We start from the raw sequence: 16,426 nt of genomic DNA, 5'->3' as shown, positions 1-16,426 counted from the left end.
TGGCTTTCCTCCATCCTATATTCATAGTCTATTCATCCTAATGTTCAAGATGAATAAGAGGATGTGGTCCCAAAAAAAAGGGGGGGGAAAAAAACCTAGTGTTTCAGTTCTTTTTTTCAGCTGCCTCAAAAACAACCTTGATTTATGTTAAGTTTTAGTATGAGGAACTGGGTTGGTTTGCTCTACAGAAAGCTCAAGGGTGGGGCAGAAGGGGCTGGAGATAGGATAGTGTCTTCAAAAGGCTAAGGAAACACTGTCTATGAGAAGAAACACCAAATATATGATAAACAAGCAGGTGGGCACAAATAGAACTACAGGAAAGACATTATTAGGAGTTAGTTTAGCTTAATACCAGGATGAACTTTATAGTTATTAAAACTGGAATGAGCAGTTTTGGGCATGGGAAAATATTGGTTGTAGGATGATAATGCTTTTGACAATATATAAATTTTGGTATTTTTCCCTCTTACACTAGCTTCTTCTTCTTCATTTTGTTCAAACAGATTTGTGGAAGCAGCTTAAGTGACAGCCATTTTGCATGAGAATTGATTCTACTCTGTCTTTCCACCCTTGTTTCTTAAAGCATAATTTCTTAAGTGCTTACACAAAGTACCAGGCCCTGTGCTAAGTACTCTAGATGCATTATCTTATTGTATTTTCACAATATTTTGAGAAACCTAATATCATTATCATCATTGTGCACATGAAAAAACAAGGCTTGGCTCTCTGCTCCTCCCTGTTCAACAGACAGCCGCATCTTCTGGTGCAGTGCCAGCCGCATCCCTGAGACCCAATGGTGAAGGTCGGAGTGAATGGATTTGGCTGTATTGGGCGCCTGGTCACCAGTGCTGCTTTTAACTCTGGCAAAGTGGATATTGTCACCATCAATGACCCCTTCATTGACCTCAACTACATGGTCTACATGTTCCAGTATGACTCCACCCATGACAAATTCCATGGCACAGTCAAGGCTGAGAACGGGAAGCTTGTCATCAATGGAAAGTCCATCTCCATCTTCCAGGAGCGAGATCCCGCCAACATCAAATGGGGTGATGCTGGTGCTGAGTATGTTGTGGAGTCCACTGGGGTCTTCACCACCATGGAGAAGGCTGGGGCTCACTTGAAGGGCGGGGCCAAGAGGGTCATCATCTCTGCTCCCTCTGCCAATGCCCCCATGTTCGTGATGGGTGTGAACCATGAGAAGTATGACAACTCCCTCAAGATTGTCAGCAATGCCTCCTGTACCACCAACTGCTTGGCTCCTCTGGCCAAGGTCATCCATGACAACTTCGGCATCATGGAGAGACTAATGACCACCATCCATGCCATCACTGCCACCCAGAAGACTGTGGATGGCCCCTCTGGGAAGCTGTGGTTGCCACGGCTGAGGGGCTACCCAGAACATCACCCCTGCTTCCACTGGCGCTGCCAAGGCTGTGGGCAAGGTCATCCCTGAGCTGAACGGGAAGCTCACTGGCATGGCCTTCCGTGTCCCCACCCCCAATGTGTCCGTCGTGAATCTGACCTGCCATCTGGAGAAAGCTGCCAAATACGACGACATCACCTGTGGTGAAGCAGGTGTCAGACGGCCCCCTCAAGAGCATCCTGGGGTACACTGAGGACCAGGTTGTCTCCTGCAACTTTAACAGTGACACCCACTCCTCCAACTTCAATGCCGGGGCTGGCATTGCTCTCAACGACCACTTTGTCAAGCTCCTTTCCTGGTATGACAATGAATTTGGCTACAGCAACCAGGTGGTGCACCTTATGGTCCACATGGCCTCCAAGGAGTAAGAGCCCCCTGGACCACCAGCCCAAGCGAGAGCAAGAGGAAGAGAGAGGCCCTCAGCTGCTGGGGAGTCCCTGCCCCAACTTGTCCCCCCAAACACTGAGAATCTCCCAACCTCCACCGTTTGCATCCCAGACCCTCTGAAGAAGGGGAGGGGCTTGGGGAGCCCTACCTTGTCATGTACCATCAATAAAGTATACTGTACCCAGTCAAAAAAAAAAAAAAAAAAAAAAACAAGGCTTGGAGATGTAATAATCTACTTGAGTTCACATGACGATGTAGGCAGAATGATCATCCCCCAAAGATATCCACGTCCCAACTCCTGGAAACTGTGAATATGTTACCTTACATAACAAAGGGAACTTGCAGGTGTAATGAAGTTAAAGATCTTGAGATGGGAAGATCATCCTGGATTATCCAGATAATCCAGGGCCCAGTATAATCACATGTGTCCTTAAAATAGAAGGTCAGGGTCAGAGAAAATGTAACTACAGAAGCAGAATCAGAGAGAGATTTAAAGACACTACTTTGCTGGCTTTGAAGATTGAGGGAGAGGCCATGACCCAAATAATAGAGGTGGTCTCGAGAAGTTGGAAAAGGCAAGAAAACAGATACTTCCTTAGAATGTCCAGAAGGAATCAGACCTGCTAACGTCTTTATTTCACCACCATTGGACCTGTTTTGGAGCCATGATTTGAACTAAGTGGAAAACGTGTGCTCTACAGCATGTGCATCATGGAGTGTTTGCTTTAATGCTGATTATGGTTTTAGTGTCCTGTACACACAGACAGATCTAAACCACACAGACTGTCCACATATTACAGATGGTGTTCTTTCTGGAAATTTCATAATCATGGAGGCCGTGAGCAGGAGGAGGAATGCACTGTTAACAGTAATATGTCACTCATGACTTAGATTCAGAATTAGAATTGTAATGGGACCATCAAAGTTCTTTCATCTCATCTCTGCTTCTGAGGCTTGACCTCCCTCCACAGTGTCCTTGTCAAAGGTTGTCCAGCCCTGCCTGCACACCTCCAGTGACTGGAACTGCACATCCCCCGTGGAAAGCCATGCCATCTTAAAGCAACTCTGTTAGAAATTTCTATTTCAGATTGACCAAAAACTCTTCCTTGCAACTGCCATTACTATTATTATTGTTTACTGGCACATGGAATTTGTTGTTATTGGTTCTGTATTGGGGAATGTTAAAGTGGATGGCCTCTAAGCAGGCTTTTAACTCTCAAGATTCAAGTCCGATCCTTATTCAGGCCATGAATACCAGTCTTATAAGGTTGCTGTGAGGATTAGAGCTAATGTTCATAAAAATTTCAGCATGCCAAGGATCTTCATAAAAGGTGATGATGATGATGACACAGTTTCACAAATCTGAAGGCAGCTTTCTCATCTTTTGTAGTTTTTTAAGCACCAGACTAAATCCCCCTCCCCAGATCCCAGTGTCTTCGAATGCCCATGTATGTGAAATTGTGTCAAGTACTCCACCTTCCTATCCTTTAAATATGCTCCAGTTTGACAATAACCCTCAAAGTATGAGTCTAGACCTTATCGTGAAATATCTTGTCTTGTGTGCTTTCTTAGTACCTAACTAGGGTAAGACCAGCCACAGTGGAGTGAGTAGACTGGAAGATATTAAATAGTCAAATAGGCCTGCGTGGACTATGGTAGCGGGACTCAGGGGGCTTAGGACTGCCTATAGCAAGAGGAAGGCAGTTGTGATTTGCATCAGGAGGGGAGAGTAAATAAGAAGATCCAAATGGTGCGAAAGGTCCAGAATGAGTAAGTTGTGGGGATTCAAAGACAAATTTCACTTGCTTCATAATCTTGTCCTTGACATATAACTTAGGCATATATGGACATTTCAACTGGAGGTATCAAAGCAACAAAGCTGTTACAAAATTTACTGGCAACAAAGAGGAGAGTTGAACCTTGCAATGGGAACATGTACTTTCATAGGTTTTCACTTGTCTAAAGCCAATTTAAAAGAACTTGGCTCACAACTTGAACTATCTGTTACATATTGTTCTCATTGGTCTGGCTGCCCCTTCTTTTGATAACCATTAGAACTCTTTTCCCATTAGAACTCAATATGCACTTGAACACAGTCATTGACTCCAATCACACTCCAATCATACTTGAGACAGTACATGACCGTCTCAAATATTCTTTAGTTAATCTTCCTACTAGGCATTATTAATCATGAAATACCATCTTCTACCACACTTAGTATGACCACTTGACAATGTTCAGTGAATCAAATCTTTTAGGTAAAGTCACAAATTGGATTTACTTTTGATTATGAACACAATGTAATCATATTCATTGGAAGCACCCAAATTCTGACTAATGAGCTTGTATCAAGAAGTTAATAGTCATAAAATGGACTTGTACCATAGACTCAATATCCTTGATCAGACTTTTCCTTCCTTTGAATCAAGTGAAGAGAAAACTACCTAACCAGCTTTTTGATCAGATTGGTTCCTCACCCATTATACAGACTACAGTAATAATTTGTGATTAGCAAAATCAACAGCTATGGTGAAAATTATTTTAAAAACCCATTATGCTTATAACAGTCCACAAATCTAGAAATATCATAAATTACCTCTACAAGAACATTCACAGTGAAATGAAATGAACAGACTAAACTTGACTGAAATAGGGTCAATAGGGTTTACTTGTGGTGGGAAAAAGGCATCTGAGGCCTCAGAGTGAAACATTTTCAAGTCATTGGCCAAAAAAATGAACAATTATTAAAATGAGCCTGACAATTTGCCACATGTGATGCTCTCAATAGCTTAACTAGATATTCTAACCACCAATTATTCACCAGGACAAAGAATAAAATTAAGCACTGGAGAAAGAGAGCTAAGAGTAATCAGTTCTGTAATTTGAACAAATAATGTTTCAATGTTATCAAAAGCATTTCTGTGCAAAACAGATCCCATTGCAACTAAAATCCTAAATCTAAGATTAAGGCAATTTCTCAGCAGCTTTCACATTCTGCCCCAATTGTAAAGGGCAGGTAGAGCTATCAAAAAAGAGTGACTGGGTTTTCAATTTGAGATAGGCCCTGTGCTAAATGCTATAGGGAATCCAAGAAATTTATATTTCAAGGAGATTAAGACACCTAGTTGGCTGGATCAGGAATGAACCTTAACATGTCATTTGTGCTACATGAGTACAGGGACAAAACAAAATCATTGGCCAAGGACAGGTCAAGGGCCACCAGATAGGTCAATCCAAGTCAAGGTGCAACTAGAAAGTAAGGTCAGGGTAAATGGAGAGTATGAGTCAGAGCACATAAGGAGGAGTCACTTGAGCACACAGAGAGATGGCAGCTGCATACAAACCAAGAGAAGAGGCTTCAGAATGAAACCTATCTCGTTGGCACCTTGATCTTGAACTTCCCAGCTCATACAACTGTGAGAAATGTTTGCTGTTTAAGTCACTTAGTCTATGGTATTTTGCTATGGCAGCCCAAGCTGACTAAGACACTAATTAAATGCCTACCATCTCCCAACACTCCCAACACTTCCCCAACAGGGAAACAAAGATGAGTAGAACATAGTATCTGCTTCCCAAGGGTGTGGAGGCTTAGAACAAGTAATCATGGCCATGTGCTAACTGCCATAACAGAGAGAACTCAAGAGGGGAGCTCATAACTGTCAAGAGAGCCCAGGGAAGCCTTCCTGGAGAGGAGGACATTTAAGTAGGATCCTGAAGGATGAGTAGGAGTTCGTCTGATGCTCAAGCGTTTCTAGTGAGAGGTAAGAACATGGGCAGAGGGGATGAGCTGTATGAGAGTACAGTGGAGCAGAAGGGAAACATCAAAGACTGTATTTCACTGCCTGTAGGCCACACAATTTTTCCTATTTTAATATCTCAGAGGTTGGGATTTAGCTTACAATTGATGACAAGTTATAGTTTACTTGATGGTGTTCTTTTCCCCCCTCTTTCTTAGTGCAACATAAAATAATTTGATGTGTTACAACCAATGGTGCATTAGATTTGGTGAAATAAGGCTGTTCATTTTAGCTCGAGCACAAAGACATGGCACAAAGGAGGAGATCGGAAAAGCAGCAGGGCTCATAACTAGAAGGGCTTTGCCCTTTGTCCTGTAAGAACTGGGCTCCTTTGAGAGGTTTTAAGCAGATTTGTGTGCCGGACCATGTCTGAGGCAGAGGGACAATTAGAAAGCTAATGACATAAACTGTCCTGGAAGAAGTAAGTGGCCTGATCTAAGGGATCAGGGGTGGCCGCAGAGAAGAGCTATTGACAAGGCTGACTCAGTCAGGACCTGCGGCCGACGCACCAGAGAGCATGTGAGTAAGGGATTTAGGCTGACTCCCAGGTTTCTGATCTGGAGAGATTGAGGGATGAAGCCAGTCATCAGGATGGGTGATATGAAGAGAAGGACATGGCCACAGGGAGGAAGAGGAAGCAGGCTGGCATTGGGATGCCGTGAGAAATACAGACGGGTGTACAAAGTTGGTGTTAGAAACTGGGGCCTGACATCAGAAGAGAATCAGCGCAGCAGCTGGAGCCTGGAGGGCCACTCATGCGCTGTAGGAGGAGTAGCAGCTGCTGTGGGCATGGTGGGGCCTGTCCAGCAGGAGACTATCCGGTGCAGTGAATGAAAGAGGAAGGGCTGCTAATGAAATCTGGAGAAATCCAACATGAAAGCAGCATAAAGCAGATAAAGGAAAAGATAGTTTACCCAAAGCCCTTGCTAGGCTCTATTTTGCATAAACAGAAAACTCTACAGACCAAACCAGTTCTGGGAAATTGCTTCAGAGGTCCCCCTGTTTACTTTATATCAGCTTGATTTTGCCTGTAGTCTCCTCGTTTATGAACCACGAGCTCGGTACCACAGCTCTAGAGGTGGAGACGGGTGAAAACCAGAGGCAAACAACAACAAAATGAAAGGCGCCCTTAAAGGCAATAGCAAAGAGTCAAGAAGGCAACAAAATTCGAAGGTCAAGAGCAGATAAGAGGAAGACGCCAGCACACGTAAGAAAGGTGGCAAGCTTTGTGAAGTCGGGATGCCTGAGGAGAAGTCCTTTTAATCAGATTCCTCAACAGGACCCGCCGAAGGTTGAAAGGGATCCCCATTCACTTGTCTTTCCTCCAGCAGCCACATAGTTGAAAGAGTAAATGAACTTGGCATCTTCAGTGTCCTTCTCACCATGATTATGCTCATTCTTTCCAATCTCCCAGGAGGTAGAATCTAATGGGTAGAATAAGGATCTGGGTTCAGACTTAGGCTGTGCTACATATTCGCAGAGTGGCCTTGGGAAAATTATGTAATCACTTCAAGTCTCCATGTTCCCATCAGTAAAATGAGGAAACCTACCTCCCCTGGTTGTTGTACCAAGTGAGTTACCTCATATTAAGAGAGTATTCCCGGTAATATTTGAACTCAAATCAAATCATCTTCAGAGCCAATGTTCCAGTCCCAGGAGCCGACCCTCTCACCACTACTTCCTCATGTATCAATCCCATTCTGCTCCAATGCTGTTTTTAGGAAACCGCTGGTTTTTCAGAGACTATTATAAACCGTGGGAGATTAAACATCCACAAACCCCCATCCTTCCCCTCCAGGGATTTATAATCAATTAAAAGATAAAATACAGAACATTAAAAAATAATTAACAGGGGTGCCTGGATGGCTCAGTCATTAAGCAGTCTGCCTTTGGCTCAGGTCATGTTCCCAGGATCCTGGGATCGAGCCCCACATGGGGCTACCTGTTCTGCAGGAAGCCTGTTTCTCCCTCTCCTACTCCCCCTGCTTGTGTTCCCTCTCTCGTTGTCTCTCTCTCTGTCAAATAAAATCTTTAAAAAAAATTAACAAATTAATGTATTAATATAAAATATATTAAATATATAAAAAATAACAATATTAACTATGTATTCATAAGCATGTGAATGTATAGAAAAATACATGGGCTGACACACTTCAAATTGGTAACAGTGATTATTTCCGAGTAAACCATGGATCGGTAGAGTTGATTGTACAGTCTGAATTTTACACGATGACAATGGATTTAAGAGTTAAATAAAATGAGAGGGCCAGAAAAAAAAGAATAACTAGTGATAAATGTAGCAGCATAAAGAAATGAGGGGTTCCTTTGGCCAATGCCAAGGGCACCGCTGGCTGGGACAGCAGCTGGACAGAGAACAGAGAGGTGAGACAGCACAGATGAGTTTCATTGACAATGAAGACAGCAGGGTACCCAAAACAGACCATTTGAGTAGATACAGAGCAGGAGATAGGCTTGGGATACTAAATTGATGCCAAGTAATGAGGGGGTTGAGTGTGAGGCTAAAATATTTGGATTTTTTAGTGCCCAATTAAAGCACACTCCAGCACCGTCATAAAGCCTTCAGTCTCTCTCCCTCTGCATGATTAATCCTGAATTCCAATCAGATCTTAGACAATTTCTGCTAAGCCATCAGGGGTAGTTATAAGCAAGAAAAGCCCAGTCTCCACATGGTGTCATTGTGAATCCACAGGCACTGGGGAGCCACTGAAGGTTCTTGAGCAGTGGAAAGAATGTATTTGGAATATTTGCCTATAGAAACAAAGTGCTCTCATGGGGACATTGTTGTACGATAAATACAGCTTTGTTTAAAGTTTATCTTTCCCTTACACTTGCCACACCCTGAAGGAAGGTCTGTGGTGTTTTCTGGCCTGACTCATCACCCACTGTTCGGTTTGCCATGAGTGTAGCAGGTGTAAGAGTCGAGGTCAAAGCACAGACTAGAGTGAGCTCCAGATTCTGTGTGACCTGGACCAACTAAGCCTGCGACACTTAATTTGCATTTGAGAGATGAGACAAGATTCTGTTTTTTGAAAGATGACAATAGGTAACCAAGTATCCTAGACTCCATGTGAATAATCTATAAAAATTCACTTCCATCTCTTTGTGTCTGAAGTGCTTGTGTGGAATATTCCTGTTATTACTTCTATAAATAAAACTATATTCCTACTGACTCAAATACTTTATATTACTCATAGTTCAAATCTCTTGAGTTTTCAGTTTTAAAAAAACTCAATTCTCTTAGGAGTCGCAGAGTTTGTCCAGCACATTTTTTTCCAGGGCTGAATGCAAGCATCAGACAGGGTCTGACAGGATCTCAGCTGGGGTTCGCCACCGAATGGGACCAGAAACATTTAGTCACTGCAAGGGCACCAGATGCTGTGGTTTGGTTTCCTACATTAGACAAAGGGTTAAATGGGGGGCAGGGGGGAATGAGCAAACAGCAAAACAAAAACACACAAGGTGGACCGGCTCCAAGAAGAAAACTTAGATGAGACATGTTCTGTTAGAGACTGACTCAATGAAGCGCTTGATACTTCCCTCACACCCCCAGGATTTCTCTTCATTTTATGTTAATTTATATAGTACTTACATATGCCAGATACTGCTCTAAGCATTTGATATCTACCTATACACCCATCCATCTATCTATAGATATATAAATACCTATATAATCTTACAGGGTATACTATTCTTTTCCACATTTTGAAAATGGGGAAACTGAGGCACAGAGGCTCGAGTAACATGTCCAAGTTCACACAGACGAGTTAGGGTCGAAGTGGTCATTGGAACCCTGCTAGTCTGACTCCAGGGTCCATGGCCTTGGCCACCGTGCCACGATACTGTTTAGATTTTATACAATGAGAAGGGGTATGTATTTGGGGGTCCCCTCATCTCCACCCATAGCTATTTCCTTTCAAGGTGAGAGTCTCCTCATTTGTTATTAATCTGGTTCTTTCCAGCTCCTTCAGTAACCACCTCACCTGCTTCCTCAGTCCCCCTTCCCAGAAGCTCCTTCCCCGGCACAGATGTTCAGATGACCTCCCTTCTTAAAGAGCAAAACCACGTAGGTGAGCTTGGTCTCTCATCCTCACTCTTCCCTCATGTCACCACCAATCTCGGAATAGCCATCAGAATCATTCGTCCTGGACGCCTGAGCACCTGGCAGTCAGGTTTCTGTTGCAAGGTTCTGTTGCACCCACCTTCTCAGAAGCCACATCAGACCTTGCAGGCACCACCATCTGGTGGCTTTCCCACGGGTCTTTTCTGCCCAGTGTCTGTGCTGCATTTGACTCCGTGGATCACACCTTCCTTCAAAGTCCCAGCTCTTCTTGCTCGTGCTCCCCTGTCTCCTGGTGCTCCTCACTTCCTCATGCTAAGCTGGCCCTCCTGGTCCCCTTGCCCCCCCTCCTGTTTCTGCGCCCACTTCCCTGGACTGCATCCACACCCCACACCCGCAACTTCAATGATGACCTCCCTCTGCATCTCTATTTCTAGTCTGAGCCCCCAATGACACCTCCACCTGCATCTCCAACTCGGTCCGGGGCTCCACATGTGGCAGAGTGAAGCCAGGAGAACGCTCATTTCACATGGTAGGGTCTCACTGACTGTGCATTAAACACCTCAAAGATCAATGCAGGTTTCATTCTGCCTGCAAGAACAATCACTTAAAATGGTGACTCACTGCTCATAGCCCACTGAATGTAAAAAAATAAATAAATAAAAATGAACAGGGAATATAAAGTGTAAACGTGAATCAGATGGAGAAGGAAAGAACAGTTCATATTTTATGCCGACTGTATAATGACCAACCAGGACACCCTTTCATGTATTGCTGATGTCTTCATTCCTTTCCCTCTTGATGGTTTCGAAAGAGCCACTGTCTTTTACCCTATTCTGTAATTTCCATGGCCTCCTTAGATTGTCCCTCGAGGTTCCACCAGGATTTCTGCAGATGAAAATTTCGGGGCTCCTTCCTTTCAAACAATACATTTGAGATGGTTTTCTCTTCTTTGATGAAGATCTCGTATGACGGGTCAGAACTTGTCATCCTGCAACAAAATTAGAGTTTAGCAACGAACCTGAAAAGACTGGAATCTGTTAGGAATTACCTCTTAGCACAAGCAGAAGCCGTAGAACAGAATTGAAAAGAGATCTGGAGGCAAAAGAAACTCATCCAAACCTAGAGTAGACGATCCTCCTTGTAAAGATCTCCAAGAATGGACTTTACACATCCTGCCTTGGTAACTCATTCCATCAGTTAAACAATTATAGACTCTCAGAACTCAAAGCAACAGGCTTAAATCGCCTGCAGAGATATTCAAAAGTGTCTTGGCCGCACGTCCGAGGGATCTGTTTCAGAACTAACAAGCCAAGCTGGGCGCTCTGGGTCTCCCCCTGATTAAACAAAGAATGAATACGTTCTTGTGGGCCTGTTCTAAGGAAGCTCTAACTTCGCACAGAGGACCAGGGAGGAAACCACCCTGAGGGCAGTGTGAATCCTAAATCCGGGCATCTAGTGAGTCCCTTAAACAGGTGAGCTCACAAGCAAGCACACACAAGAGGAGCAGAGCAGGAAGGACCAAAGGAGGAATTCAGATTATCCTGTGCTCTAATGAGGGCCGCGGGCACGACGGGGCCACAGATGAGGCTCATAAGCAATTGGATGGGCCCCTGGCAGGTAAATGGAGACCCTCTCAAGCGGGCAGGCTCTAATTAACCATTTATACTTCCCCTCATGGTGTCATTCTTTGTGGCACAAACCCTCAGAAACTTGTCCCCAGGACTCCCTCCTCAGGGGAGAGAACCAGGCCCCACGGAGCCCTTGCACGCATTTCTGCTTCCCGAATTTGCATGTGACTTTTCTGACCTCACTGCTCTTCCCATAGGATGGAGCCTCTGCAGGGAAACCAGGAACGGAGTCTGCACAGCACCCTGACCCAGATCTTTGTCCTATTTGGTCATTGTCCAACTCAGTTCCTGACTACCCTCGCTTTTGTGTTTAAAAAGTGCAAATCATTCCACTTTTCCCCCATCCCCCTCTCTCTTTATATGTATTTAAATGTTTTTCTCCCACTTAACTGTAACTTCTTCCTCTGCCCCATAGATTGCCCCCTGCAAGTGCCTTGCCCATAGTGGGCATTTCACAGACACTTTCTGAATGAATAAGCGAATGTCCTACTAATACCCTCAGTTATATCAACACCGCCTTCTACTTTCCCAGCCAGGGTCAACTCCATCCCTCCTCTCTTACAGGGAGGGCTTGTGTTCTAAATCTCTGTAGATATAATAGCAATTTTCCACTTCTTTCCTTCCCTACCTTTTTTCTCTTTTTCCAACTCGACATTCAGAAAACTCACTCTGGAAGATGACAGGCCCTCCCTTTCCTCAACTCTGTTCGCCTCCAGGGATCACCTCCAGGGAACGGAGCCTCGCCCAGCCTCCAGAGGCCCAGAGTGTGTCTCTCTCTCCAAGAGGGAGTCAGGTCAGTTTGGTGGTCTCAGTTCTCACCCTCCAGAGACCTGGCTTTAACCTCCTCATTCACACATTTCTGTCTTCCTCAGCACATCACAGCCCAGAGCTCGGGGGAAGGTCACAAGAAGCAGGCAATCAAAATAGGTAACAATTCAAGATGGAGTTTCTCGTGACCCACGGCCCGAAGTTGAAGGGCAGAGGATGGCCACTGCCTGGGGGTCATCCTCAGAGATCAGCAGCACTGGAGTCTGACCGCCCGCCAAGGTTCCCGCCAGACCTCAGCAGATGACCTGAACTCTGACCCTTCATCTAACACCAACCAGCAGTGTAACCTTTGATAAAGAATTTAACCTCTCTGAGTCTATTTCTTCTTCTCTGAAATGGGCATAAATTTAATTTTCCTACAGTGACATAGATGTTTATGTTTCCTCATCTACGTTTTCTGGGAAATCTAAATGACAAAATCAGAGCCTGGTGTGCATAAAGAACCAGAAGTCTATAGAAGGAAAATGGTTTGCCCAGGTCTACACAGCATTTTCCAGAGCCTCGTCCAACCTAAAGTCCAAGCTTCAGCTGTTGTACTCGGAGGGCCCCAGACTCCCAGCTGCTCCCACTGCTCCAGAGTGCGAGTAAAAACACTTAGAAACTGATAAGACACTAGGTCGGATGCATTATTATTATGTTTATAATCAATATAAAGATTGTTGTGCGTTCTTGTCCTATAACATTATGGCTGGTTTATGTGCTCTTACCTTAGTTCTTTAAAAACAGAAATGACAAAATTTTATTGCTTAAAAAACCCCACATTTTTATGCTTCCTCTGCTTTATTTTTTTTTTAAATGACAACAGAAACTTTTAGGTTGTGAAGCATGTTTCCATCCTATATAGCTCCACCTGTGTGCAGATACTATGGTTCCAAGGAGACTCATATCAACTTAAAGACAGAAATTACTGCCTACCATCTTCCCCTAATCCCCAAATCCTTCACAGTCTTTGGCCCAAGTCCGCTGAAAGATGCGCAAAGAGCAAAGGTAGAATTCTTGGTGAGAGCTGTGCAGGGTGATCCAAAGGAGGGGGGGAAATCAGCCAGCAGTCCTCCTGGGGCTTGCACAAGTACTAAAATGAGAAAAAATAAGGTGGGGGGTTACAAAACATCTGGGGATGATAAGGAGGAAATAAGCAAACTCAAGAATTAAAAAAAAAAAAACAACTGTTGTCCAGAAAGGAGCATAGCACTTCAGAACAGATGTTTTGGCTTGAAATTTTCCAGAATGGAACAAATGAGAGGGGAGAAGCAGCCAGAGAACCAGAGCATGGTGAGTGAGGACATCCTACAAGAGCCACTGGCCCTCAAAGAGTTAATGAGCATTTGGAGAACCATCAAGCCCTCATCTTTTACTTCGAAACCCAATCCCTTCAAAATATGCTTATTTGTCTTACAACACTCCAAGTGCAAGGTTTGGCGTGCTTAGTAGCGAATTCCCCAAAAAAGGCACACCTATGGAAAACACTAAGCCAAGGGCAAATCTCCTTGGACAGGAGAGTGATTCGGGGCGGGGTGGGGGGGGGGAAGGGGGAGAACGGCGCAGTGGACCAGTGGTGCTCCCTGGAACACAACTGATGGTCCAAGTTAGAGATCCAATGGCAGGAAAAGGGATTGTTTTTTCCTGCACCTTTCTGTTATCTAACCTGGTATGCATCTGAATTAGAGTGAACTTTATGAAAGTCACAGACCAAAGTGTCACTGAAGATAAAATAAAGAACGTGCAGAGCTTCCACATTAACCTACAGCGGAAGGAGACATTGCCTGTTCTTGGCCTTCTGTGGATGTGTACACACTGAAGGGTTTTAAAAGTCCAGAACAGGGCACCTGGGTGGCTCAGTTGGTTAAGTGTCTGCCTTCGGCTCAGGTCATGATCCCAGGGTCCTGGGAACGAGACCTGCATCAGGCTCCCTGCTCCGTGGGGAGTCTGCTTCTCCCTCTCCTTCTGTGATCTCTCTCGCTTTCACTCTCTCTCAAATAAATAAAATCTTAAAAAAAAATAAAATTCAGAACAGGACTAAACCAGTTCTAAATGACTTTTACATATCATGGCTACAGTATAATAGTATATCTATTCAAGCATCGTTTAGCTCTAGGCAGCTATTGGAAAACTTTATTGACCTGACCATGTTTTCTTATATATTAATAAGGCAGTTCTTTCACGTTCTAATAAACATCTGATTCCATACCAGCAGTATCCGAAAGATACATAATGAGAGCCGCATATGGAATTTAAAGCTTTACAGTAGCCACATTTTTTAAAAGGTAAAAAGAAACAGATAAAATTAATTTGAACAATGTATTTAATGTGATGTATCCAAAATTAACATTTTAATATGTAATCAACATAAAAAGTATTAATGGGATATTTCACAATTTTCTTTTGCACTAAGTCTTCAAAATTTGATGTGTATTGTTCACTTACAGCACATCTCGATTTGGACTAGCCATATTTCAAGACAATAGCCACATGTGACAAATGGCTACCATATTGGACAGTATAGGTCTAAACTGTCACTGGGTTGACATAATTATTTTCCTTTTACCCCTTATTTTTGGAACACTGTACCTTAAACCTTATTGTAAGAACTGCCGGCAATGTTACATCCAACCTATCACAGAACATAATATGTACCCTCAGCTGAAGCAAAAATAAATTTTATGCAACAATGAAAATTTGGTGGCACTCCGATGAAAGAGACAATATGTCAGTGTATCCTGATTTACCTGTTAGGAACCACTGGTATAGTGAAGGACACAGTGTCACCCTGAAAGGCATGCCAGGATGTGAATTTTTTTTTTTTTAAGGATTTTATTTATTTGAGAGAGAGAGCACGCGTGCAGGTGCATGAATGGGGGGAGGAGCAGAGGGAGAGGGAGGGAGATAATCCCAAGCAGACTCCCCACTGAGCATGCAGCCCGACTCAGGGCTCGATCCCCCCACCCTGAGATCATGATCTGAGCCGAAACTGAGTCTGACACTCAACTGACTGAGCCACCCAGGTGCCCCGCCAGGATTTGACATCTAATGGAACATGTGAGGGTTTAGTGATCAGGAGAGTTAAAGGACCAGGAAATTACAGATATGTGTAATATATGTAACACGTATGTATGACTCTACACATTTTAAGACTAATTTACATAGTATGAAAACTGGCAAGAGCATTAAATAACCTTCATCCCAAATCATTTTATATTTTCATCGAGATGTTTTAAGACTGTTGATTGTTAGTACATGTGCTGTGTAAATAATATTTACTTTAAAGTTAAGAAATGGCCCCATGCTGAAAAAAACAAGTAAATTAACTATGGATATAAGGTCAAAGGAAAGCGTTTTTGCCTTCTGGCAGAATAATTCACATTTCTGAACAATTGCCAAAACACTTAAAGAACATGCATTTGCATTCTGCATTTAACGTAACAAAAAACAAAAAACATAATTTAGATATACTTGCCCTTATTAATTTGCTTTTCTGAAGTCAGTTGTAAGTATGTTGATCCCCCCTTCTCCCTTTGTTTTTCCCCTGGGATGGTGCCTGACCACAATGAGGCCATAATTGGAGAACATAGAAGGATTGATTTGAAAATGTCATGAATGTTGTTAATAAACTCCCATTGACACAAAAGGTTCATTAATTCATTCTGCAGGCAATCAAGTTCACCATGTCTAGGGTATATTGTAGAGAATGAAACTAAATGGATGAAAAGGCAGATAAAAGGCATTTTTGAATATTTTTTAAAGTGAAATAGCAGAAGATGTAAATCTCAGGGTTAGAGTTGCCAAAATACATTAAGCCTTTATGTATACAACATTTCAGCTAAACAGCTCCGGAAAAAATCCTTTGCCCACAGAAGAGTGTTCTTTTCACTCCCTAGTAATCTCAATTCCCTGCTAAATCTTCAGTTATAATTTAATCTATGCAAATTACAGTGAATTTGTTCTGGTGATCAAAAACAAACAAACACAAAGGAAATAAGCTGCATATTCCTTAAGTCACTCAGTTCATTCTAAAAGATTATTTTTATAACTGATGTTAAATCGATTTGATTTTCACAGTTGCTTTCAATTAGATCAAATGGCTCTTTTTGGAATGTACAAAAAACAGAAAGGTATAAAAACAAACTCTTTTTAAAGTGGATAAAGTGCTATCCACAACTTCATTAGATGTATTTTTCCACTGCATACTATTTATTAACATAGTGTGTCATTAGCCTTGATCACAGATGGTCCAGAAGTCAAACTTGCACTGAGAAATTTTTTTAATTTGCCATGCAATTAT

General features: G+C 43.0%; 1 pseudogene; it reads left to right on the top strand.

Moving 5' to 3' along the window:
• The first annotated feature begins 778 nt into the window (after window positions 1-778).
• On the top strand, window positions 779-1,886 carry LOC123846470 (glyceraldehyde-3-phosphate dehydrogenase-like; annotated as a pseudogene).
• Window positions 1,887-16,426: the final 14,540 nt, after the last annotated feature.

Source organism: Mirounga angustirostris, unplaced genomic scaffold (assembly GCF_029215605.1).
Source record: "Mirounga angustirostris isolate CCGP_5_RB_7025 unplaced genomic scaffold, mMirAng1.0.hap1 SCAF_6, whole genome shotgun sequence".
Classification (NCBI taxonomy): Eukaryota; Metazoa; Chordata; class Mammalia; order Carnivora; family Phocidae; genus Mirounga; species Mirounga angustirostris.
The sequence above is the reverse complement of the archived record's forward strand: the minus strand, read 5'-3'. Positions and strand labels throughout refer to the sequence as shown.